General features: G+C 57.4%; 1 long non-coding RNA gene across 14 annotated transcripts in view; it reads right to left on the reverse strand.

Annotated features, from left to right (window-relative positions):
• Nucleotides 1-642: 642 nt before the first annotated feature.
• Nucleotides 643-26,512, reverse strand: part of LOC102166225 (nephrocystin-4) — a 112,930-nt gene continuing 87,060 nt past the window's right edge. For 6 of the 14 annotated variants that reach the window (XR_002344866.2, XR_002344862.2, XR_002344863.2 and 3 more), the window contains 14 exons: nucleotides 22,248-22,408; nucleotides 19,766-19,946; nucleotides 14,971-15,096; nucleotides 13,432-13,640; nucleotides 9,510-9,736; nucleotides 9,222-9,408; nucleotides 8,355-8,438; nucleotides 4,746-4,902; nucleotides 4,183-4,268; nucleotides 3,530-3,615; nucleotides 2,430-2,601; nucleotides 1,669-1,848; nucleotides 1,266-1,409; nucleotides 643-1,109 (listed from right to left, as the gene is read on the reverse strand). This is a non-coding gene — a long non-coding RNA (nephrocystin-4). Of the gene's footprint in view, nucleotides 1,110-1,265; nucleotides 1,410-1,668; nucleotides 1,849-2,429; nucleotides 2,602-3,529; nucleotides 3,616-4,182; nucleotides 4,269-4,745; nucleotides 4,903-8,354; nucleotides 8,439-9,221; nucleotides 9,409-9,509; nucleotides 9,737-10,372; nucleotides 10,617-13,431; nucleotides 13,641-14,970; nucleotides 15,097-18,524; nucleotides 19,947-22,247; nucleotides 22,409-26,512 lie in introns of those variants that run through there. The other 8 variants (XR_014806981.1, XR_014806980.1, XR_014806984.1 and 5 more) reach the window with 8 other exon arrangements.

Genomic DNA, 26,512 nt, shown 5'->3' on the forward strand with positions numbered 1-26,512 from the left:
GACCCCCCCACCTCAGGCCCGACCCCATCCCTGGCAGCCGTGACCAAGTGACCCCCCACGAGGCAACACGGATGAAGGTACAGATTTTTTTTTTCCCTCTTTTTCTTTTTAGGGCCACACCTGCGGCATATGGAAGTCCCCAGGTTAGGGGTCAAATCAGAGCTGCAGCTGTCGGCCTACGCCACAGCCACAGCAACGTGGGACTGAGCCACATCTGTGACCTACACTGCAGCTTGCAGCAATGCCGGATCCTTAGCCCACTGAGCGAGGCCAGGGATTGAACCCACATCCTCATAGACACTATGTTGGTTTCTTAACTCACTAAGCCACAACAGGAACCCCAAGATACAGATCGAGACAGAACAGCTGTCTTGGATTCTCCAGGGTCCCAGTGTCATCAAAGGGCCTTACAGGGGGAAGTGCGGGGGCTGGGGGGAGCAGTGCAGAATCAAGAAGGACCCGTGACAACAAAAGCAGTGGCCTCCCCTCAGGTCAGGACTAAGGAGACTCGCCCACAAGCCATAGGCCACGTGACTGTCCCCCCGGCATGCCATCCTCCAGGGAAAACCAAACTTATGCTGTCGACAGAAAACCTTGGACAATGGTGAAAACAGCAAAAAACACTCAAGAAAACCACCAAAAGAAAAGACTTGTAAAAATTTAATATTTCATAGAACTTTTTGAAAAAATATACCAGTATAAAATATTACATAGCAAATAATATGGTTTGTACAAAACTCAGTAAAAAAACATAATTTTGTCATTTAAAAAGATTCCTAAAATACATTTCGCTGAGAGCAAACCCTAATGTCATCGGGGGTGACAATCACCCTGGTGCCTCGGGGAGGGACGGGCTTTGGGGCCTGGCGGGGCCTGCCACGCGCCTGGCACCGGCAGCGGCCCTGCTGGCCTGGGCACCGGGAACCCATGGCGGAGGCGGGGGCGCCGAGTCGGCACCGGGGCAGCCTTCACTGGTAGGAGACTTTCACGCAGAAGGCCTCCTCAGTTTTGTCCTCGCGGTCGTTGATGTAGACCAGAATCTCCTCCTCCCCGGCCCGCTGACGGGGCACGAACCGCAGGCCGATGGTGTAGGTCTCTCCTCCCCCGACCTGTAAGAAGCACCGCGGTCCCAGCGCCCACCCCCGCCGGCCTCTCTCCTCCAGCAGCTTCCGCGCGGCCAAACCCGTGCTGGCCCGCAGGCTCCAGGCACAGGCGGACGCTCTCAGCCGCCGCACCCAGACCCGCTGCCCACGCAGCCCCCACACCTGGAAGGCATCCTCCTGGAAGCGCAGCAGGTCAGGGTGGTCACTGCACAGGCGGTAGGCCCTCCGCGTCGGGTAGGGGTTGGTGTAGGTGATGCGTTTGTGGGCGCCCTTTGCTCCCCCCGCAGCCAGCGTGATCTCGAAGGCCTGCGGGAGGGCAGCGTGGGCTAGCTCCTCCCCGAACACGGCCCCAGCCCTGCCCTGGGCCCCCCGGGGCTGGACACCTCCACGAATAGGTCAGACAGGCCTCGAGCACCTGGCCCAGGGGATTCACGGGACAGGAACAAACACCCCCTCCCCAGATTCCCAGCCAGAAAGGGAGGGGGTGGCTGGCCAGATCAGGGGACCGGGTGACCATCAGGGGACCCAGCACCAGGCCGTGTGGCCGGCACATCGCGCATCAGACCTTGGAGATGAGAGGCAGGCGGCAGGAGAGGCACACGAGCCACGAGGCCACCAGCTGGTGGGCATCCACGTCGACCAGGTTGAGGTGCACGAACCGGCTGCCAGGCCGGAGGGGCCTCACGGCCACGTGCAGGTCCTGTACCGCGTGAGGCGGCAGCACGAAGACCCCTTTGGGGTCCGTCTTCAGGGGCAACAGAGAAGCAGGTGGGGGGCAGCTCCTCGAGCCGTGGGGTGGGGGCTGTCCGGGTGCCCGTGGCCCCGGGGGGGCTGAGAGTACCCCAGGGGAGCCCAGGGTTCGGGGTGAACACCTGCGCCAGCCCAAGGTCCGAAGTGAAAGGGCCACACCTGAGGCCAGACCGCCAGTGCCAGAGCCACGGCAGGTCACAGGCTGTGTCCCCCCTGTGGGGGGCAAGTCCCCACCCACGTAGCCGTGACCCCCTAGGTGCCCGAGCTGCCACAGCAGACAGGGCTGACCACACCACGGCTCTAAACTCTGGCGGCCCTCACTGCCCAGACGTGAGCCTGAGGCCGAGCTACTTCCAGGGTCACTACTGATACCCTCCCCCCAACAATTCTACAACTTGGCCTTCAGGGTTCACATGTCCCTCCTCCCAGGCTGGCACCTCGGATAAAGGCGATGTGCAGGAAGATCAGGCCAAGTCTTGGGGACCCAGCACAGGGCCGCAGCCTGACCCCCGCCCTCCCGGAGCGGCCAGGAACGGAGGAGGCTGGGGACCCCCACGAGACCCCCCGAGGCCGTACCGTCAGCTCCTGGGGGTGTGAGCTGAAAGCTTTCACTTTCCTAACCGTCTGGGTCCCCCGAAGGACAAGGGACAGGCGGGTGCGCTGGCCCGTGACACAGGAGACGTCCACGCGCTGCAGGGAGTGGAGGTGGACCTGCCAGGTCTGGACGGGCGTCGCCAGCCAGTGGTCCCTGCGAGGGACAGAAGCCAGTCACAGTCGGCGGGGGACGGTGCCCTGACCTCGAGAGAGGAGCGGAAGAGGCCGAGAAGGCGGCCGTCACCCCCTACGGCCACCTTCCTCCAGGAGAGGTTCCCAGGAGAGGCGGCCCCTGCGGGGCTTGACCCTGAACAGAGACCCCGAGTGAGTGACGACGTGGGCATCTGCACCCAGGCCAGCTCCCTCCCAAACCAGGCCCAGAGCAATGACCACGGGCGGCAGGGCCTGGATGAGAACATGGACGTGGCGGTCCCACAGGCCTGAGCCCAGGGCCCTGCACCCTCCGCCTGGTGCCCGGGGACACTGACCCTTGGTTGTAAAATGGGCTTGGCGACGCTGCCCCTGGGGTGTGACGAGGACAACGTTCTGAGACCACCCCACGGCGCGAGCAGACCTGGCACAGCCCCCAGCCGGGACAGGCACTGGGTTCAGGGGACCCCACCCCATCCTCAGGCGGCCCCAGGCCTTCCAGCCTGCAGCAGTTTTCAAGGGTCTCTTAGAGGAAAAGGCAGAGGGACCGGGGTCCCTACGCCTGGCGAGAAGCAAAGGGGCGAGGCCATCACTTCCTCGGGCATCAAAGGACTACCGCCCACAGTCCCTCAATCTCAGGAGGGGACCACTGGGACAGGGGCTGCCTGGCCGGCCTGGCACTGTCTGGGGACAGAAGTGGCCTTGAGTTTCTCTCTAGCTGGACTTCCAATGTGTCCCTCAGGCCGGTGGCACCCTTGCAAGCCCCCTGCCAGTCTGAGACCCTTACCGCAAGTGACCAAGACCCAGTGGCCTCCCCCATCACAAGTCTAGGAACAGCCGGGGCTGGCCCGCTTCCAGAGCCACCAGCGGTCCCCAGCCTGCCTCCCCACCCCTCTCCCACCCCTCTAGGCCTCCAGGGCCCCCGTACTTGCCTGTAAATGGTGACGAAGAAGTCCTTGACCTCCGGGCTTGGACCACTGGCCACCTTCAGAAACACGTCGCGGGGCTCCCCAGGGCCCTGGCAGACAGTGGGGGCGTCACAGGAAAGCCGCTGCCTCCCTGGCCTGACCCCGGCCGCCCAAGCCCCCAGGAGGCGGACACAGGTGTGAACCAGGCCCCCCCACCCTCCCCAACACATTTTTAATTTCCTGCACTAGGCACCATTCACTTCTTTTTTTTCACTGCAAGAGAAAATCATTAACTTCTTGATTTCACATTGAGCTTCATAATTATATTCTGCAGGAGATCTTATCCAGTTTCCTAACCGGTCCTAACATAATCATGGCCGTTATCCTTACACAATGGCAATTAATAAGTGCCTTAATTATCGCTCACTTTACTCAGTTTGCCCATGCCTTTTTTTTTTTTAATTTAAATTCAGATAATCAAGGAACTGATCTGCCAGCAGAAAAAACGAAGACGCATTCAGAAAGCTCTCAGGAGGGTGTCGGAATAGCCCCTTAGCACCTCAGACAGACACCGTTAAGCAAAAACCTAAACTGACGCGGTGCGGGAGGCCAGGGCGCGGACGGTGGCCAGGGCCTCGTGGGCAAGCGTCTTTCCGGCTCAGGGATGCAGAACTCACCACGTTCTGGGCCTCACAAATGACATTCGGGTCGCTACATCGGACGTGGACCGGGGGGTCCTCGCCGGACAACCCCACGGGAGCACCTGGAGCGAGATCACGACAGCTATGTCTTCCCGCAGCCTGGGCCGTCGCAGGCGCTCAACACCCGCTGGGGGACCGACACGCTGGGGGCACCGCGGAGCAGGGGGCCGGACGTGGACTCGGTTCTGCTCCAAAAGGCGCCAGACAGAACCGAGATGGGTCTGCAGGTGGAGGGCCACCCGGCCAGCTGGCCAGGCCCAGGGCTGAGGGGGGCTCAGAGTCTGACCCCTGAGGCGCGGCAGCCTTCCCAGGGCTGTGACTTCAGGAGGATGGGACCGGCCGGCCAAGGAGGAGGGAAGAGCACCCTGTCACCTCAGAGGAGGCGGGACGGCCACCCTGTCAACGGCTTTCCAGCCGTGCCCCACGCGGTGCAAGAGCATCACGGGGTGGCGCAAGGAGGCCCCGTGTCACCCTTGGGGGGGAAGCCCTTTCTGCCTGCTGAACCTGCCAAACGCAGCTGTGGGGACAGCGGGACCTGCCTGGAAGCGTGTGCCAGGGGGGCAGGCGGATGGCCTTCTTCAGGAAGGTGAGCTCCGGGTGGTAGAAGCGAAAGACCTGGTCCACCACGTGCGGCTGCGTCTCCACTGTCAGGCAGAGAACGGCCAGGGGCTTGCCACTGCCCGTGCGGAACAGCACCTGCCAGGAGAGCGGGAGGCCTGGGATGCAGGGCCCAGGACCCCCAAGGGGTCCACTCGCCCCTGCGAGGCGGGAAGGACAGGGAGGTCAGAGTGCAGGCACTGGGTCTGCACCAGCCCATTCCCAGCCCGCAGGGAGGGAACCAGCCCAGGGTCCCGACACATGGACCATGACAGCTGCTGCTCCTGCCACTTCCCGTGGGGCAGGCGCCTGCCAAGAAGGTCAGTGAGAAAGGCCTGTAGCCCCAAGTCCCCCTCCAACGTGCCCGCTGCCTGCAAGCTGGGAGGTGGTCCCAGAAAGATCGGGACCCTGACCTCGCCAGGGCCTCATGGGCAGGGACAGAGCATGCCTGCACAAGCTCTTTGACCCCAGGCTATAAACAAGGGCTGTGCCTAGAAATACAAACTTTTTTTTAATGGCCACGTCCAAGGCACACGGAAGTTCCAGGGCCAGGGACTGAACCCGAGCCACAGCTGTGGCAATGCCAGATCCTAAACCCACGGCGCCAGGCCAGGGATCAAACCTGCACCTTCGCAGCGACCTGAGCCACTGCAGTCAGATTCTTAACTCACTGCGCCACAGCAAGAACACCCACAGTTCTCTTTAAAAAAAAGTTACCTACTTAAAAAAAAAAAAAAAAAAGGATCTGTGTTTCTGGCTCAGCAATAATGAACCTGACTAGTATCCATGAGGACGTGGGTTCGATCCTGGCCTCACTCAGTGGGTAAAGGGTCCGGCGTTGCTGCGAGCTGTGGTGTAGGTCACAGACATGGCTTGGATTCTGCATGGTTGCGGCTGTGGTGCAGGCCTGCAGCCGCAGCTCCGATTAGGCTCCTAGCCTGGGAACTTCCACATGCTGCAGGTGCAGCCCTAAAAAGCCAAAAAAAAAGTCTATGTGCAAATGAGGGCCTGACTGGGAAACCAATGGAGCAGGTATCTTTCTTCCAGGACTCAGTCGGCCCAGCGAGCTCTCTCTAGGCCCAGGATGGAGGGCGGCACACAGCCAACCCCGAGGCCAGGAACCTTCCCATCGGACAAACCTTCCACGGAGGAAGGATGCTCTTCTACTTTGGAGGGTTTTCACAGGAAAGCTTTTCGTCGTGTAATCAGATGAATTCTAACTGGGCAGCTACCCACCTGCCCAGTGGCCACGATGGCTTAGACCTGGCGCGCAGAGCATGCCGCCCAGCTCTCTGTGCCCTCAGCACCCCCCCCCCAGAAAGCCCCTCCGGAATTCAAGGTCACTGTCCCCATTTTTCTTCCGCAGTCACCCCTCTTCTGGCCTCCAAGCGACATGTGTTGGTCTTGCCCACACACCTGGAGGGGACCAAGGCCGTGAAAGAGGAGGAAAGCTGGGGCAGGCCCAGCAGACACACCATGTGACCCTGAGTGGGTGAGGGATCCAGATGGGATATCTGGCGAAATGTGAGCGGGGTCTGTGAGGGGATTACATCAGTGTCCTGATTCTCCTGCCTCTGCTGTTGTTATTTTCAGGACACAGGAGCCCTGCGTTTCATGGGGCAATGGGCTATTTGGTCGATAAGTTATTCTCAAACTTTTCTGGAAAAAATAAGGATAAATAGAGACACAGATGAGACGCCAAGTGTGAAGTGTCAACAACTGGAAAACCTGGGTAAATAACAGATGGGAATTCTTTGTTCTATGTTATAACTTTTCTCTCCATTTGAGATGATTTCAAAATAAAAAGGGTTTTTTGGTTGAGTTTTTTTGTTTGTTTGGTTGGTTGGTTTTTGGTTTTTGGTTTCTTTTGCGCAGGCACTAACTTGAAAGCGATAGCAGTGGCCAGAGAGAGGACAGTTTTATCACCCAGTGCCTGGCACTCCACAAATATCAAACCACACGTTCTCACTAAGACTCCAAAAACCAAACCATCTTTGGAGGTTCCCAGGGCACAGCTCAGTATTTTAAAAATTGATCAATAGGGAGTTCTCTGGTGGCCTAGTGGTTCAGGACTTGGCATTGTCACTGCTGTGGCTCAGGAACTGCCCATGGGCAAGGCCAAAAAAAATTTTTTTTGATAAGTAAGAGGAAAGAATCCAACGTCTACCATGCCTTTCTGGGATGAAGTATATTTCAGAGTAAGGCAACTCCCAAGACGGGAAGTTCCTGTTTGTAGAAGTATCACAGGTAATAAGTACCAGAAAGAGAGGCACAATTTCACCATTTTCCGTCCTGACAGGGTGAAAGATGTGGGCAGTGGAACCCTAGGACAGATCGTGCCACCAGCATAACCAGCCACTGTGGGTTCCGCGGGTGTTGCAGGGGTCAGTCACCGAGCCTGGCCCCGCCTGGCGACTCCAGGGACAGAGCGCCGAGGACAGCAGCCCCGATCCCACAAACCCACGGTAAAGACGAGTGAGCATGGGCTCCATCTGGCATCTGACGACTTCCTGCTAACTTGGGGGCCGAGGTGATGGCACGTAGCCAGGCTTAAAAAAGTCCTCCGCTGTTAGAGATACGTCCTGAAGTAACCATGAGCAAACGCGCAAGACATAGCTGGGAGATGTTTAAAAACTCCAAATTCACATAATAAGGAAAAATGTACTGGCCTCTCGGATTTTATCTACAGGTTGAATAAAAAACTAACATATTTCTTAGACAAAGGCAAAACTGTGGCTCCACTTTTACATAAAACACAGCAAATCTCCCTGCTGATGGGGCCACGGGCACAGGGCTGCCGCCCGGTGGGACAAAGGGAGCGGGACTCAGGAACGCAGGGCTGCAACCGGAGGCCAGCTCCTCGGTCTGGGACCACACCAGCGTCTGTCCTCAGGGCGAGGGGGAAGTGGTTCTGTTTCTACTTTCAACCCACCACAAAAAGCATCTGCCTACCCCCAAAATAAATAAACAAGTCAGAAATTCCTATAAAACGACCGCATTCCAAGCTCTGCTAGGGACATCCTATTGGCAGGTAGGCGGTTGATAAGTGTGCCTTGCAAACTGCTATCCCCTGTAGGTGGCACTGGAGACAGAGTCCTGTTTCCTTTGAAGTAACCCCACACACACACACACACACACACACACACACACACACACACACTTGGATCCTACACGACACAGGAAGGCTGTGATCGGGGTCAGAGGGGTGGTGGGACCCTGGACGTGGGGGCTGCATGCAGTGACGCCTGCAGCAGGCACTGGGTGTTGGCTTCACACCCAGAGCTGCCACATAGCCAGGTGCCAGGAGCTGTGTCCATGCTAGATACCAGCCCAGAGGCCAGACCAATGTCCAGCTGAAGCTGTCGTGGTCCTGCTGGGACAGGTGAAGTCCCCTCGGGGGGCCATGCCCCGCTCCCACCCAGGCCCAGCCCAGACCTCTGCCCTCCAGGAGGCGCAGCAGAGCACAGAGGGGCCAGACCCCAGCACAGTTGGCTGGCACCACGGGACCTGGGAACACCGGGTGGAGAGGCCTGCTGTCTCTGCCCCCTTACCTTGGCGTGTTTGGTGGGCAGCATGCTGGCCTTGCAAGGCGACTCGGCGTCTGTGTCCTGCTCGGATCTCAGCTCAGCGGAGGCCTGCGAGAAACCGGTCAGCAGCACTCAGGCTGTGAGATGGGGCCCAGGGTGACAGGCACTTGCCCTCCTTGCAGGGCCTTGCACCTGAGAAACAGTGGCCACCCTGGGCCCAGGGTCCCCGAATCTCATTCACTCTCACAGCGACCCCCCCCACCCCAGTGGCAGCTGTTATCAGCCAACCCCACGGCCCCAAAGAGGAAGCAGAGGCCGCCACGAGCTGGGGGGGGGGTCAGACCCGGTAACCCGGCTCCACCCAAAGCAGAGGCCTGGCGTCTTTGCCATCCTGATGACCTCCTGTCCCCAAAGAGCCGACGCCGAAACCCGGGAGCCTCGCGCCCACCTCAGGGACTATCAGCCTACAGAGCTGACCTCATAAGGTCAAAAGAGAGAAACGCAGGCCGCGCCCGCCACATCACACACACATGTGTGGCCCGCACCCCTGCAGGGCATCTCCAAGTCTCTGCAGTTCACGCTGCATAAGAAGCAGGCAGATGGCAGTAACTATACAACAGAAAATGCTGGCAAATTTCAACCCGCCAGCCCTCCTGAGGTTTAAGAAAGGCCCTCTTAGCTGCTTAAGAGCAGGTGGTCTAGCCTTTGCTGAGGCCACCTCGCAGGGCACGTGAGACCAGGGCTACAGCACAGAGCAGGTGCCAGGGCACATCAAGGGGCAGGTGCCGCAGTCCTCCCCATCGCACAGAAGCACATGGGAAACGCCAAGAGGACCCTGAACCCCCACATTACGTAGAGCAGCCCCGCCGCAGGGCAGACGGGCTTCCGTACCTGCGCGGAGGCGTGCGGCCCCGCGGAGAAGGTCTGGTATTTGAAGGGGACGTGGGCGGTCTCCCCGGGGCGCAGGAAGAGCTGGGGGGCCAGGCGGCCCCGCTGGTGGAACATGTCCTCCTCCAGGGGCGTGTGCAGGGCGGCGGCGTCCTTGAAGTACCTCCACTCCTGACTGTCCAGGATGACGCTGCAGGGAGGGGACAGCGCAGGGGCACCTCCTGCCGGGCCTGGCCCCGGGGCGTCGCCCCCACCCGCCGGGCCCGCGGCCCCCAGGGAGCGCCCCCCCACCTGAGCTCAGGACTGTCCACCTCGACCGTCACCGTGTGCTGCGTGGGGTGGGGGTTCCGAAGAGCGAACTCGAAGAACTCGGCGGCGCCCAGGGTGACGCGCAGGGTGTGGCGCGTGGTGATGGCAGCGCTGAGCGCGCCGGCGATGCTCTCGGCCTTCGTGCGCTCCCGGTAGGCTGCGATGACCTGCAGGTCTCGGGCGTGCTGGGCGCGGGCGCTCTGCTGGGCCTGCGGACACGGGGCCTCACACACCCTCGGGGCTGTTTTCTGGTCCCCACCCCACCCCAGAATCGCCACCGCCCGCTTCCTTGGCACAGGGTCACTGGGTCGGGTGGGACTGGCCTACCTCCCACTCTGGGTGACAGGGACTGGGGCTGCCTGTCTACCCATGGGGAGCAGGGTCTGCTTTATGCCCCCCACCCCACGACAACCACCACCCCACCCTCCCCAGGCACGGCTGGAAATTAAAAGCAGAGATGGCCGTTAACAAGGAAATAACAGCCCCCAGACAGACTCCCTGGCCACATCCAGCGTGGCAGCCAGAGTCCAGCCAGTGAGCGGAGTCCAGGAGGGGCTGTGGCTGAGCCTGACCGACCCCAGGTTCAGCACAGACCCTCCACCCACCTCCTCCTCAAATGCTCCAAGTTTCCATGGGGGGGGGCACCCAGATGTGTTTTAGAGGCTGGACAGGGGCTTATTTTTCTTCTGCACCTTGTAGCAAAATGTGGGGCCTGTCGGAGGCTCCTTGGCCAAGACCTTTCAGTGTTGATCCTTCCAGGTCAGGGTAGGGGGCGGGGTGGGGGGGCATCTAAACGCCTTTAAATGCAAAAGGCGAGGACCAAATCTGATGTCTGATTAAATTACTTTGGATGTGGACTTTCCAAAACTTGGGCCGTTTCCCAGCAAGGGCATCGAAGCTGAGCCTTTGGTTTCTTCCTGGGGATTTGAAAACGGGAGCGCCATCATGGTCACACTGGCGTTCATTTTTGTCTTTTTAGGGCCGCACCTGCAGCAAGTGGAAGTTCCCAGGCTAGAGGTTGAATTGGAGCTGCAGCTGCTGGCCTGCACCACAGCCACAGCAACACGGAATCCGAGCCGCATCGGTCACCTACACCACAGCCACAACACGGGATCCTTAACCCACTGAGCGAGGCCAGGGATCGAAGCTGCATCCTCACAGAGAATATGTTGGGTTCTTAATCTGCTGAGCCACAACGGGAACTCCATCCTGGGCATTTTATGATGAGAGCTTCCGGATGTAAGGAAGCCTCTGCCAGGCTGTGCTGGATAACACAGCCAGACACGACTTCAGATGAGAAATGGACAGAGAGCTGCTTTTCAGTCCTGAACTGAGACAGTGCTTGTTCCGACCCACTTCCGAGTGGAGGGGACAGGCCTATAGAGGCCCCGGGATGAGGGCTCGAGGGGAAGAGGCCACATGAAGATGGGTGTCAGACTAGCCTGTCAGAGTGACTGCCGGGCACAGCGACAGCCACTCCCTGGTTTCCCTGGGCTGATGGGCCAGAGCCACGGGCAGAGGCGGTGTGGCCCCAGGACACCAAGCGCCCACCTGCTCCTGGGCAGGCGGCAAGGCCGGCGAGAAACAGCCGCCCATGGAGGTGCCAGCAGCTGTCTGGCTCAACCTGGACTGCAAGTCTGTCGCTAACCCCAGGACCAGCATCAGGGATGCCCTGTACAGACACAAACCCATCCTCCGGCATCAGCTTTTATCAATAAAACAGAAGTGACGCTTTGGTCTCTTTCTGCCGTGGTCCTGGAGGAAAGGTTTCTTAATCCAGAGCCCCTGCAGGCAAAGGTGATGACACGGGTTGGACCCCTCAGACCCCGAGATTCGCACTGTGGGCCCCGTGACAGGCCCCAGGGACGAGCACATCACCCACCCAGAGCGCTGAGACAGGTGAACCCCTGGCTGGCATTTCTGGAAAGCAAAGCTCTCTCCCCCATAGCACTTGGCACAGTGACAACACAGCACCTGGGACCAGTGCTGCCAGTCTGCCACTTTGTGGGGCAATCCTGGAGCTGCTGGGGTTCGCCCTATGGGGTGTGCAGAGGGCAGAGGAGGCAGCGACTGTCCCAGGCGCTGCCCAGAGGAGGCCAAGTGACCCTCAAAGGCCTGCGACTGTCCTGGGGCGCAGCAGGGATCTCAACACAGGCCTCGGCCCCACACTCTGTGCTCCTGGCCCCGAGGCCACACCCCCTCCCCCAAGGGGCCCCGAGGCCACACCCCCTCCCCCAAGGGGCCCCGAGACCCTCAGCCTCCCGGAGACCATCAGGAGAGACAGCTGCCCTCAGCTGTCCTCCGCCTCCCTGTGCGTGACCCCGGTGCCACGCGGTTCCACACACCGGTCCTGCATGCAGAGGGACAGCTGAGACACGGTCAGTTCTCTTCCCAAGGGCTCAGTGACTTCATATGATTCCCACCCCTTCCTCAAAAGCTCTGGAAGGGAGGGAGACTACCACGCATTTGATAAATCAAGTTACTTTCACCTCAGAATTCTCCCAGGCTACAAACCCAGGAAATCATTACAATTTAGTGGAAATTTTTCTCGCATTTAGAAATCCAATTACTTCCAAATTCACTGCTGTATTCAAAATGAGGGTTCTAAGCTGTTGATTTCTCTATCAGAACATATCAAATAAGAGGAAACCAGCCAAATTAATCATAATAACGACGAGGGTAAGAACAAGACTGGCAGCTATGGGACTGCAGACTTGCCCTTCTCGAGGCCTGAGCGCTCGGAGGAGGGACCGCTGGTGACCCAGGTGACAGCGGACGGAGCCTCAGAGGTTGCAGAGGAGGGGCAGCCTGGGTGCCCTGTGGCCGGTGGGGGAAGCCTGTCCCCAGCCCAGCCCTCGGGGCCAGCCACCCTTCGAGGTGTTGTCACAGCCACAGCTGCCCCTCAGCCAGCAAGACTCTGGCCCCTCCACCCAAGGACCCGGCCAGTCCAACCAGTGGTCTGGGCCCCCAGCCTGTGTGCCCTCCCCAGTGCCCTATCCTTCCCCACTGGACCCAAGAGTCTTTTGCCTGTTGGTTTATATCCCCTTCCTCCGAGGCACCCCTAAGGGCAGGGCCCTTGCCACCTATGCAGGCACGGAGGGAGGGCCCCGCACGCTGACTGCTGCCCAAGAGGACACAGGCCTGGCCCCTGAGAAGGACGGTGTCTCTTCAGACACTGTCCTGCCTGGATGCAGAGCCAGAGGACCCCCAGGCCCTTGTGGCTTCTTTATTCCAGAAACTCATGAGGTGCAACCATTCTCTCCTCCCACCTCTTAGCTGCAAAATTTACAGGACTTTGGAGTTCCCACGGTGGCTCAGTGGTAACAAACCCAACTAGAATGCGTGAGGACGTGGGTTCGATCCCTGGCCTTGCTCAGTGGGTTAAGGATCTGGCATTGCTGTGGCTGTGGTGTAGGCTGGCAGCTGCAGCTCTAATTAGACCCTAGCCTGGGAACCTCTATATGCCGTGGGTGGGGCACTAAAAGACCAAAAAAAAAAAAAAAAAAAAATGACAGGATCTTATTTAGATTTTTAGTCAAAAATGGGCATTTTTCTGATCAGAATGAGTGCTGCGACCATCCGCGATTTAGAAGTCATTCCTGGCTCTGCTCCCCAAACCCAGAGAACCCTCAGAATCCCCTGCAGCGCTTTCTTAAAAGCCGAGGCTCCGAGGACCGCCCCCCCCCCCGAGCCAACTCGAGTGGAGCCCATGAAATGGCTTTTATTCAAAGCTCTCCACTAATTCTGGTCTGACACTGCCCTTGACACCTGCGACATCAGGTTCTCACGCTCTGTAACTAGGATTCGGTGGGAAGGAGGGAGCCCTCGAGAGAGAGGAGGGAAGGGGACGGGGTTATTCTCCCAACCTTCTGCAGGACCTGCCCGCACAGGGGCCCAGCCTCACCAGTGCACCCAGCCCGCGGCGGCCCGGCTCAGCTCCGCGCTCCTGCAGCCGCACGGCCCTCATGCGCTCCAGCTTGCGCCTGCGGACGGCGTCCCCCTCGCGGCCAGCACCCTGGGGCCCCCGGCTCCCCTGCCGCGGGCTGAAGAGCAGGGCGGCCAGCTCGCTGTCCACGTCGGCCAGCTTCTGTGCCTGGACCACATTTTTCACTGCTGGAAGGTGCAAAGAGAGGGCCAGAGGTTAAAGGGCAGAGTTTATGCTCTTTAAGCAGCCACCGCACCCAGCGAGGAACTCAGAAAGCCTCGTCTCCTCCTGAATTCTAAGATTTATGAAGCTGGCACCCCTCCTTCACCAGCTCTCATGCAGAAGGAGGCCCATCTTGACCTGACCTCACTGCCTCCGTTTCTTCAACATGTAAGTGAGGCCGCTGCTTCAGAACAGAGCCTCAGCCCAACTCCCAAAGCACAAACCCCTGTGAGTTCCTCTCTCCCACGGAGAATGTTCGAGGACCCACAACGTTTTTTTGTTTGTTTGTTTGTTTGTTTTCCCCATGGCTACACCTGCTGCATGTGGAAGTTCCCAGGCTAGGGGTTGAATCGGAGCTACAGCTGCTGGCCTCTACCACAGCCACAGCAACACCAGATCCAAGCCACATCTGTGGTGACCTATGCTGCAACTTGTGGCCGTGCCAGATCCTTAACCCACTGTGTGAGACCAGGGATCGAACCTACACCCTCACAGAGAAAACATGGGGTTCCTAACTTGCTGAGACACAACAGGAACTCCCCACAAAGGTTTGGCTGGAGTTTCGGGGGACGCACGGGATCCTGGAGGCCTCCCCAGATGGCATCAGAGGCCTCTCGGTCCTGACCAGCCACAGCCCTGGAATTCCCCCCGAAAGACACAGGTTCAAAGCCAAGGGCCACCAACAAGAGAATCCGGTGGCAGTTTTGGATTCACACAAGATGACCTGCAACATCTGGGGGATGCAACTTAAAGGGCACCCCCACTTTTCACTCCCATGACCGGTGTTTTATACCCAGGTCTGCGGGTCATTTGAAGGAGGGAGGAAAACCTTCCCTGTTAGGAAAGTATTTTCACCGAGCCCAGGTCTTTATCTCCCAAGCTCCTTCATTGTTTTATTCCTCCTCTTCTCACCATGGGGAGTCTCAAAATAGTTTTTAAAAATCATTCTACGTTCATCCTGACCTCTTCCTTCCCTCTTCCCCGCAGATGAGCAGCTACCCGAAGACAAACGCCACTCATAGGACTGCGATCGCTCCGCAGAGTAACACAGGCGCCTCCACAGAGCCCGGTCTGGAGGGCACAGGGTTTGGCTAAGGCGGCGACTCGACCCGACCCGCAGGCCACTGATCCGGATGCTGACAGCCGCTGTCCGGCCCCCAGATCCAGGGAGGTGAGGACACACACACACACACACACACATACACACGCAGCCTTCCACCTCTCGCTTCTCCCACCCCATGCCTATCCCACCGAGCTCGCCCCTCCGACCGCGGGTCCCTCGCCCCCTCCACTCACGCCTCGGGCCCCCAGGGGAGAGGAGGCTGCCTCCCGCGAAACCGCTGGCTCCGTCGTTGGAGATGACCCGGGACCTAGAATGGGGCAGCGGGCTGGGGCTCTTCACTCTCTGTTCACACAAGTGACCTGCATGAAAAACACCCCCCGCCCCATGTAAGACATTAACGCCAACAGGAGTCTAGGAAACGCAGGGCAGGTGACCTGGGTAGGGAGTTCTGGCTTCCCGCCTGTCCACACCCTCTGGCCCAATAGCACCCCCAATGCCACTCCCGGGTCTCACTCTGTCCTGCCACTAAGAGCCAGCGCAGGGGGGACCTGAGTCCCTTCCAGCTCCCTCCCCTCCAGGTCCAGGTTGGGGTCCACCCCCGACCTCCCCGAGCAGCAGTCCCCTTTCCCACGCTGAATCGGGGCTCATGGAGCTCAGGCCCGGCTCCCTTGGCCCAGCCCGGTGCTCTGGGATGGTCACAGACTCTGCCATCCGCCCCTGGACTGTCCCACTGTTCCCGGAAGCCTGTGTGCGCTTCTGCAAACAAATACCCCTTGAGGGCGGAGCCTTCACTCAGGACCCCCTGGAGTGGGGCGGATCTTCCGTGGGGATCCCCTGGGAGGGGGCGGAGCATCCACAGGGACCCCCTGGGAGGCGGCGGAGCGTCCACGGGGACCTCGGAGCTGGGGTGGGGGAGACCACGGGACCCCCTGGGACGGGGAGGACAGGTCTGGGCTGTTTCCTGACTCGGCCCTAGAGGGGATGGTGCGGTTCCCCGGGACAGGCGACCCAGCGGCCCCGCGCACAACAGTCCCCTGAGCTGAACCGCCGCAGCCCCACCACCCCTCTGACTTCCAATGTCTTGGGCCCCAGGAATGAGAAGTGTTTCAGAAACGCTTCACCCACGAGGGATGGGGTCCTGCTCTCGAAACCACAGTCTCTGCATGTACCTAACACCCCTCGGGGTGAGGCAGAGAGAGGCCTGCTGAGAAAGATCCGGAAACCCCCACCACAGTACCAAACACAAATGCTCAGGCTCCTGATCGCCCCAATTCCAGTGAGTCGTCAAACACCCCTGCACCCCGGGGAGGCAGGGGCGTTGCCACCTTCCCCGGAGCTGTTAGAAGGGAGCCCCGCCCCTGGGGGCCGTTTCCTGCTTCCTCTGGGCCCCAGTGCTGAGTGACATTCCTGCTCAGCTGGCCAGCCACTCCCGTTCCTCACCTCTCTCCAGGCTACCCTGCTACTGGAGGCTGCCCTGCTGCTGGAGGCTGCTGTCTTCCAGGGCCAGCCCAGGGCCCGGAACATCAGCACACACCTGTCCACAGGTGGAACCTCGCCCTCCCTGTGACAAAGGGGGGTTTGGTCTCCAGCGGCCGGACAGAAATTCCCTCTCTCGGCCGGTTCTGAGCCGAGGTTGCAAAGGGAGAGGCTGCTTTTCCAAAGGTCTCGTTCCCTGCATGGCTCCAGATGGGGGCCGCCCCCCCAGATCCCAAGGAACAGCAGACCCCTGGGGTGGGGATGTGACCACAGACCAGCCCCCAGAGGACTAGTGAGGAACAAGGCGCATCTGGGCGTGGGAAAGGCTAGATTCAACCATGACCGAACGAAATCCTCTCCAGCCAAATGCAGAGTCGATTCCCTTGACACAGTTCAAAGGCGGGTGCACAGCAGTGAGCGGAGTCCTTCCCTCAGATCTTCCATTCCCAAGGATTTAAATTCCTCTGGTCACCTTGAGCGTGTACTGGGGCTCTCGGCTCCTGACAGCCTTCCTGCCACTCCGCCTGCAGCAGGAGCCACTCTCAGCCACCTCACTCGGCTCAGAAGCAGCTCTGGCAAAGGTGTGGGTGTCTGCCTCTTGCACATCCTCGGGGGAAACGGCCACACCAGGCGGGTAGAGGCAGCGCCCTCGGCCTCTGGAATCGGAACCTTCCCAGTCTGTGCTCTGAGACGTCCCCCACCCTTCACTCTCATCGCCCACGGCCACCCCCACACTCTGCCCAGGCGTCCCTGCGAACTGGGGCTGCTAAGTCTCTTGACAAAAGACATGCTTCTGGTCTCCGGGGGAACCTACTTTGGACCCTGACAGCAGCCCGTCGTCCTAGGATCATGACCCTCACACCCTCCACCACCCCAGTGCAGCAGCTAGAGGGCCCCTGGGTGGCGGGCAGGGAGGCCTGCGGTCCCCCGCATCTGGCTGGCGTGAGGCTGGCCTGTTGTAAGCCTGGCAACAGGTGCACCGAGACTCTCGGAAACCGAGGACCCACCCCAGACAGCTCGCAGGGGTGGGCAACACACGTCCTCAGATCTCTGACTCTCAGGAAGACAACGGTCATCGCAGCAAGTGGCCCAGCAGGACCCCGTGGTCCCCTCCCCCTGGGCCTCGTGACCATCTCCTCCTGCTGTGTTTGGACTTGAAGAGCTGGTCTGTTTCGCAGGGGGGGGCAATAAACTGGATAGGATGGATTCACATGCGCCCATCGGCTCAAGACCACGTGGGGGCAGAGGCGCCGGGTCTCATCCAGGCACAATTTACAACCTGGAATTGCTGAGGTCTTCACCCCCTTCCGTGAGACAGAAGGTCACGGCCGAGGACCAACACGTTGCATGGGGCAGAGCGTCCCTCCAAATCCTCGGGGCTCCCACCGCAGCCGGGTGGCTGCCCCACCTCCTGCACAGGAGCAGAGCACCTCGCTGCCCTCGGACTCCCAACCAGGGGCATCTGTCAGAGTCCACACCACCCGGTTCTCCTTCCACCCTGAGAGCGCAGGCACTTGAGGGTGCAGCCCCTGCCTCTGGGGGGAGGCCCCTCAGGACGCCTGCAGGTACGGGGACAGCAGGGCTCCTGCGGGAACAACAGTCACACACACAACCAGGATGGCTGGCATAAAAGGCAGGAACACGGCTCTCGCGACATCTGAAGGGTGAACCATCACTGGAAGCCACCAAAGAGGCTGTTGAGAGCACCACAAAGCTTGTCTGAGCAGACAGCCACCAAGCACAGGGTCGGCCCTCCTCCTGGGAAGACTCCCAGGAGAGCGGGGTGTGGGTGGCCGGTGCCTGGACCTGCAGCCTCACATCTGAACAGAGGCTGTGAATGCAGAGGCACGGGGAGCCGTCCAGCCATCACCTGATCTGCTGGCCTGCGACTGCCCTTCGGGGCAGAACCACCAGTTTTATACAGAAATAAGAGCCACAACACTCCCCCCGCCACCCCAAACGCCACGTGTCCAGAGGAAAGCACAGCGTGGCCACGTCGCCCAAGTGTGTGGCAGGCGGCATCTGCCCCGTGTTAATCCCTGCCTTCCCCACCGGCTTCAGAGCCTCTCAGGCGGCGCGTCTCAGCCTCCTTCTCACGAGCTTATCTCTCTCTTGCAGGCAAAGTATGAAAATGACAATTTAAGATAACATATAATGGAGCTAATCTTTCTTCTGAAGATAAGATTTTAAAACCTGGAGTCACTGCACATTTGTGGGCTGGTGAATTAAATATAAAAATAACCAACACAATCTCGAAGGAGAAGAAGGCTTCTAGCAACTCCCTCGGTCGCCAGAGCTTTTGAATAATGTCTGCTTCTCACATGCGGCTCATTTATTTCCCCAGAACCTAATTGAGTTTTGCTGTTTCCATATTGTCTGTTTTCAAGACGGCCTTGGATCCTACATTTGTAAACAAGCGAGCAGAAACCTCAAACCCGGCTTAATGAGCTGTGCACCGCGCCCCCGCCCGTTCCGCCCCAGCCCTGCCTGCCGCCGCGCCGTCGGCAGGGCGATGTGGCCCACGGGGCTCGAGGCTTGAAAATCAGGCTGGCTTTTAAGGAATGGAAAATTCCCCAGCACAATGACGGAGGTTGACATCCCATCCCTCCAGACGTGGCTCCAGAAACCTCAGACGGCTCGGCTCTGTCCTGCTTTCGATTTTCCCCAGAAGAATTCCGATCCTTCCACAGTTCCCTCGAGGGAGATGAAGTGGGCTTGTCACTGGCCCCAAGGGCTCACACTGGCCCTTGGCCCCGAGGTGGGCACAGGCTGGCATGCCGGCCTCACGTCCCCTGTCCCATCAGGGGCCACAGTGGAGCCTCCGGAATGTCCAGACAGGACCGTCCCAGCCACACCCAGCCCGAGCTCCCTGGTGGTGGGCACGGAAGAAGGAGGATCGGAGCTTTCCTCGGCGTCTCTGGCCAGCGGCTCTTGGACACTGTTTGATGGAAGGTCAAAGTCCCAGGCTCTGACAAAGCGCGTCCCTGTGAGTCTCTATTCCCAAGCTGTGCGGAAGCTCAGAAACATTCCTCTTCTCGCCTCTGTGGGCTGAATCTCCAATGAAACTCTCTCCTGGAACCAGTTACTTTATTTGAGGATTGTCCCCAAGAGCCCCGTGGGCAGTAAACAAAGTATGGGCAAGACCAAGACAGCTTGTGATCCCAAACCCAGAAATTAGCAACATCAAACAACTGGGGCCAGGCAGGCTCGGTGGCCAAGGGCAGGCTCCGGGTCAAGGGAAGGCTCAGTGGTCAAGAAAAGATGTTCCATGGTCAAGGGCACGCGCCCAGCGATCAATGACAGATGCCTAGTGGTCAAGGATATTCTCAGTGGCCAAGGGGGCAGACTCAGGGGTCAAGGGCAGACTTGTGGGTCAAGGGCAGATGCTCAGTGAACAACGGATACTCAGTGGTCAAGGACAGACGTAGTGGTCAAACCAATGAAAGCTTTTCTGAATTCTTATTGCGTGATGATGCCACGATGTGACCACTGCCAAATGGGAAGAAGAGCGGCCGCCTAAGAAACCAGAGCAGAGCTGCCCGGGACTCTTACCCACATTGGCTAAGGTCAGGTGCAGCCGGCCCTTCACCACTGCATGCACGTCAATGGGCTTGACGCTGCCAAACCGCGTCATGTCCCCACTCGCCACCACGGCGTCCTGTTCGTACTCGGTCGCCACGACCTCAAGCTCATGCGAGACCTGCACGGCCGGCCGGCCTTGGCGGAGGAGGTGCTGCAGAGGAGAAAGGACAAATGGGAGGGCTGCCGAGGCAGAGGCCGTCTGCTTCCGAAAGCCCGCGCCCTGGACACCGGCCTTTCCCACAAACTCTCTAATTAAGTACAAGCAGACTCCCCCACCCCCGAGCACACCCCCGGGACGCACAGAAGGGCCTGGCAGCCACCCACTGTCATGGACCCCCTGGGGTGAGAGGATGCAGGGACAGAACACAGAATGGAGGGAGGGGTGCTGAGCAGGCCCAGCTCCACACCAGTGGGGGCCCTGGGGTCTCCACTGGACCCCTCAGGACGAAGACGCACCTCTGGACAGGGAAGGGGGCGGGGGACATGAGGCTGGGCTGGGAGCAGTGGGCTTCAGGGTGGCTGGAAGGTGGGCAGCGGGGTCTGAGGAGGGGCTGCGGGGTGGCTGGAACCGGGCCAAGAGCACCTCTGGGCCAGGCCCAGGCTGGTCAGAGCCGGCAGGGCAGACCGGGCAGCATCAGGACCTTCCCGACCCCACCTCTTCTCTGCCCATCAGGTTTGACCCTCACTTCTCTGCCAGTGAGGCCGCCGGGAAGGCTGGCGGACCAACCTCGGGCCAGTTGGGCCCCTTCTCCCCGGAGGACCTGGGAAGGTCGCTGGGCCTCGACGGTGGCTGTCACACAAAAACAGGAGCCTGAGGCCAGATAAAGGTCCAGCTTCTGGAACTCATGCACCACCACTCCAGCCCTATCCTGCTACCCACCCCTGGGGTGGATGCGCCCACCCTCATGCCTCCTTAGCAGGTCTGGGGGCTTCCAGCTGCAGAGACTCCCCCCCTCCTCAGCAGCACTCGCCCACCAAACGCCAGCAAGTTCAAGGTATGGGAGCCTCGGTGGCCGGGCAGCGTGAAGACCCCTCCAGGGGTGCCTGGCCAACGCAAGAAGCAGGGCCCGGTGCTCAGGAGCGGAGATGCCAAAAAAGAGAAGGTATCGCTTTTTGCTGAGGAAAATGCAGGGGTTTAAGGCTAATACCCCGTCAAGGCCGGAGTACGAAGGCACCCCGCCCCGCTCCACATCTGCCCACCCCTGACTCAGAAACCTGAATGGTGGCATCAGACCTGGGCAGAAAGCCTGGTGCCAGCGTGGCCCTGGGCCTCGGCTTCTCCACTGAGGATCAGGGCAGTCGACCTCAGGGCCGGTCCAGGCTGAGGACCCAGAGAAGGGGCAACGGGAACCGGCAGCAACCCCTCCTTCCTCTCGCCTCGGTCACCTCCCCGCCTCTCCTTCCATCCACTTTCAGCCAGGCCCTGCCCATGGCGGCTCAGAGCCCTGCTGGGGCTGGGACAGTCCTATTCCCCATTTCCAGACTCCAGGACATCACCGGCCAGTGTGGGAGGCAGACAGACAGACAGACCTTGATGACCCTGTGGGACCCTGGGGACCAGGATGCGGAGTGAGAGCATCACCTGCAGGCCCCACCCCAGCGCTCTGCGCGCACGAGGCCCCCTGCTTCCTCCCACTGCCCTGGGGGGAGGGGCCGGGGCTGCCCCAGCCGGGGGTCCAAGGGAGGGAGCCAGGGGAGCAGGCGGCAGACGAGGAGCAGGGGTGATGGGACCGGCTCTAGCCCAGACAGGGAAGCTGAGGGGGCCAGAGGCTGGAATCCAGGAAGACAGCCGCGTGGGTTAAAGAGACGGGGAGGAAGGCCAGCAATCCTGGCGCCACAGGCATGGCACTGTGTCCCCTCCCGAAGGCGGAGAGCAAAACTGCCAGGACAGCACCAGTGCCTGTGACCCCTCTGGAGCCCTAATCATGCAGCAGGAGAGGTCTGGGGACAAACTCCAGGAGGAATATGAATTAACACAGACCTAGCATTCAGCACGTGAGGAACGGGAGCACGGCGAGAAGAATTAGATTCTCATTCCACTTAGAATCAGGGAAGCCCAATTCACGAAACAGACCAGGCAGCAGAAACACGTTCAGACCCCACCATCCATGCATCCCTCCTCCATCGTGAGGGCAGATCTGATGGATGGGCCAGGCCCTTGGGCGACAAGGTCGACCCGGAGCTGCTCTCAGGGAACCTCCACCCTCAGCATCGCAGGGTCGGGAGGTGACATTACCCAGCAGGTCGCTTTCCAGGAGGAAGTGATAACTGAGCAGACAGGACCCAGTTAGGACTTCAGACCCTGGGAAAATCTCTCCTTTGGGGAAGGAGAGGACTCGGCGGGGTTTGGAATTTGTGAACCAAGCTGCCAGCCCACTGGACGATGCCCAGGAGGGGGCAATGGTGGACACGGCTGCGCCACAGCCCCGCGGGAGGGACACGGAGGCACTACCTTCATGGGGACGGCGGCGGAGCCCACGAGGAGCAGGGAGTCTCCATCCCACACGTCGACCTGCAGGGTCTGTGCGGCCAGGTAGCGGGTGAACCAGCGCTGCTCCCCGGGTCTCAGGAAGGCGGGGTCCACCACATACGTCCGCTGGAAGCCAGGAGACCCTGTTCAAAGAGGCCCCCCATGTGCCCAGAGAAATGGAATCCCTTGTCACCTGCACTCTTAGAGCTACAGCTTAAGAAACACATTCCTCAAAAACATTATAAGATAGAACACTATAAACCGACTACAACAGGAAACATTTAAAAATTTAAAAATAAACAAGTAAAACAAAATTTAAAAAGAATTATAAGATAACCAAGTTAATGAGGTGAAGAGGCGTGCTCAGGAGTGCATTTCTTTACAGTATTTACCAAAAAACACCTCCCCAAATAAGACTCAAGTTTGTCACCAAGTCCTGGTGACACAGTCTACGCTGGACAAAAATCAAGTCCCCTTATGGGCCCACCATGGAGGATGACCCTGAGTGCGTGGGATTTAGGGAGAAATGTCATGTGCGTGTTCTGTCAGAACAGATATTCACACATGCACACACACGCACACATGCTGAACTCCATCTGAGACGGAGCTTGGAACAACACAGACCCCCCACCACCACCACCACGCCCGGCGGCCCTGAGGTTGCTCCTGGAATCGGGGTTCTCATGAAGGGAAGGGAGCCAGACTGTGGCCCCCGCCTTCACCTTTTCCAAGTGGCAGCATCGTTAACCCGAATTGGACGAGCATGTTACTGAAACCATGGGTCACTACTGAACCGTTAGTTAAAAGGCAGGAGCAACGTGGGGGAAACGCATGCAGACAGCATTTCTGCCTTTCCATCAGCAACGCAGCAGGAGAGACGCAGCCCCACGAGCAGAACACTAACCCCGGGGGGAGGCCATGTGTACTCGGCTCCAGGCTCCTGACAGGCTGGGACCCTCCCCCACCTGCAGCCGACTCACCCTGGGGGTGCCCACACAGCGGCCCCTCCACACACCTCAAGGTCAGGACAGAGGGGGACAGTGAAGTGGGTCAGGAAAGGACACCCCTCTGGGCACTGAGGGGGAATGGGGGGGGCGCCTGGTAGGCCCAAAGGGACACAGAGTGAGGACCAGCTTCGAGGCCTTGCTCTGGCCACAGTGGGGGGGGGGGCGCTGACAGGTGCACCTGCCAGGGTGGAGAAGGGTGAGCAGTCAGCACAAAGGCCATGAGAGAGGCTGGGAATGACGCCACCCATGCCAGGCCTGTCCCCAGTGTCACATCTCAAGAGAGCAGACCAAGTCACAGGGCCAGTGGAGGCCAAGGACACTTGCTGCCCTGCCCCAGCCCCATCTGCCAGCTCTGAGAACTGAGTGGCCTGTGGCATCTGGTCAGTCTCATGACACCCACTTAGAGGTGGGAGCCCCAAGGCTGGCTCCTCAAGGTGCAGCGGGGACTGGAATGAGGACCAGGAAACATGGAAGGTCAAGTTCGAAGCACTGAGCCAGGGACTAAACCAACACCTCAGAACTGATCCAGGCCACGGCCGTGACAACACTGGATCTTTAACCCACCGAGCCACAAGGGAACTCCAGTCTCATATAATTCTATATCAAATGGAAAACACAATCAATACAGATTTTCTAGAATAATAATAATGAAAATACTGCTTATCAGAATTGCCAGGGATTTCCCTTGTGGTGCAGCAGGTTAAGGATCTGGCATTGTAACTGCAGCATCTCAGGTCACTGCTGTGGCACAGGTTGGATCCCTAGCGCAGGAATTTCCACCTGCCAAGAGTGTAGCCAGAAAAAAAATTTTTTCGAAAAAAAGAATCATCAAAACATAAAGCAGTAATCAAAGGAAAATTCATAGCCTTCAATACTTTATATCCATAAGAACAAAAGAAATACAATAAATGAACTGAGCAACTCAAACAAATTAGGAAAATAACAATAGAGAATACCATAAAGAAAGCAGAAGGGAGGTAATAATAAAAACAAATGCCCATTTTAATTTATTAGAAAACAAGAAAATAGCAAAACCTATTTGAAGTATCTTCACTTATGTGTCTTCAGAAGACAGGAAAGCAGAAATGAGCAGATGGAAATGAGCAGATGGAAAGACACGATAACTAAACCAGCAAGAATGTCTGTGACAACCACACAAAAAAGAACATAACAGGAGTTCCCCAGTGGCTCAGCAGATTAAGGACCTGACATTGTCACTGCTATAGCACTGGTTCGATCCCCGGCCTGGGAACTACCACATGCCACTGGCACAGCCAAAAAATAAAATTAAAATAAATAAGTAAAATAAAATAAAATATAACACCTCTGATCAAACAGCATGACCTTCGTATAGTGACAGACAGTTCTAATGAAGAGTCTGATGACTACAGCCCACCCACCAACCCAGGTGTCAGCTAAGAATGGCTTTTACATTTTTTAAGGATTGTGAAAAACAAAAAGCAAAAAAAGAAGAAGAAAATGATTGCCTGCCAAAACTGAATCAAGTAGAAACAGACCAACTGAACAGACCGATCACTAGAAATGAAATTGAAGAGGTCATAAAATCACTCCCTACAAATAAAAGTCCAGGACCAGATGGCTTCACAGGTGAATTTCATCAAACATATAAAGAGGAATTGGTGCCCATCCTCCTTAAACTCTTTCAAAAGGTTGAAGGAATACTCCCAAAGACATTCTATGAGGCCACCATCACCCTAATTCCAAAACCAGAGAGAGATACCACCAAAAAAGAAAACTATCGCCCAATATCATTGATGAATATAGATGCAAAAATTCTCAACAAAATCTTAGCCAACCGAATCCAACAACATACCAAAAAAATTATACACCATGACCAGGTTGGGTTCATCCCAGATTCACAAGGATGGTTCAACATACGCAAATCAATCAGCATCATACACCACATTAACAAAAAAAAAGTCAAAAATCATATGATCATCTCAATAGACGCAGAAAAAGCATTTGACAAAGTTCAACATCCATTTATGATCAAGACCCTCGCCAAAGTGGGTATAGAGGGAACATTCCTGAATATAATCAAAGCCATTTATGATAAACCCACAGCAAATATAATCCTCAATGGGGAAAAACTGAAAGCCTTCTCACTCAAATCTGGAACAAGACAGGGATGCCCACTCTCACCACTGCTCTTCAACATAGTTTTGGAAGTCCTAGCCACAGCAATTAGACAAACAAAAGAAATCAAAGGCATCCATATAGGAAGAGAAGAGATAAAACTGTCACTGTATGCAGATGACATGATACTATACCTAGAAAACCCTAAGGACTCAACCCCAAAACTCCTTGAACTGATTAATAAATTCAGCAAAGTGGCAGGATATAAGATTAACATTCAGAAGTCAGTTGCATTTCTGTATACCAGCAATGAAACATTAGAAAAGGAATACAAAAATACGATACCTTTTAAAATTGTACCTCACAAAATCAAATACCTCGGAATACACCTGACCAAAGAGGTAAAGGACCTATATGCCGAGAACTATAAAACTTTAATCAAAGAAATCAAAGAAGATGTAAAGAAATGGAAAGATATTCCATGCTCCTGGATTGGGAAAATCAATATTGTAAAAATGGCCATACTACCCAAAGCAATCTACAGATTCAATGCAATCCCTATCAAATGACCCATGACATTTTTCACAGAACTAGAACAAACAATCCAAACATTTATATGGAACCACAAAAGACCCAGAATCGCCAAAGCAATCCTGAGAAACAAAAACCAAGCAGGAGGCATAACTCTCCCAGACTTCAAGAAATACTACAAAGCCACAGTCATCAAAACAGTGTGGTACTGGTACCAAAACAGACAGACAGACCAATGGAACAGAATAGAGAATCCGGAAATAAACCCTGACACCTATGGTCAATTAATCTTTGACAAGGGAGGCAAGAACATAAAATGGGAAAAGGAAAGTCTATTCAGCAAGCATTGCTGGGAAACCTGGACAGCTGCATGCAAAGCAATGAAACTAGAACACACCCTCACACCATGCACAAAAATAAACTCCAAATGGCTCAAAGACTTAAATATACGACAGGACACCATCAAACTCCTAGAAGAAAACATAGGCAAAACACTCTCTGACATCAGCATCATGAATATTTTCTCAGGTCAGTCTCCCAAAGCAATAGAAATTAGAGCAAAAATAAACCCATGGGACCTCATCAAACTGAAAAGCTTTTGCACAGCAAAGG

Source organism: Sus scrofa, chromosome 6 (assembly GCF_054392235.1).
Source record: "Sus scrofa isolate SSC_HxYL_T2T_F1_AM1 chromosome 6, Sscrofa_HxYL_maternal_Yorkshire_Landrace_v2.0, whole genome shotgun sequence".
NCBI classification, from domain to species: domain Eukaryota; kingdom Metazoa; phylum Chordata; class Mammalia; order Artiodactyla; family Suidae; genus Sus; species Sus scrofa.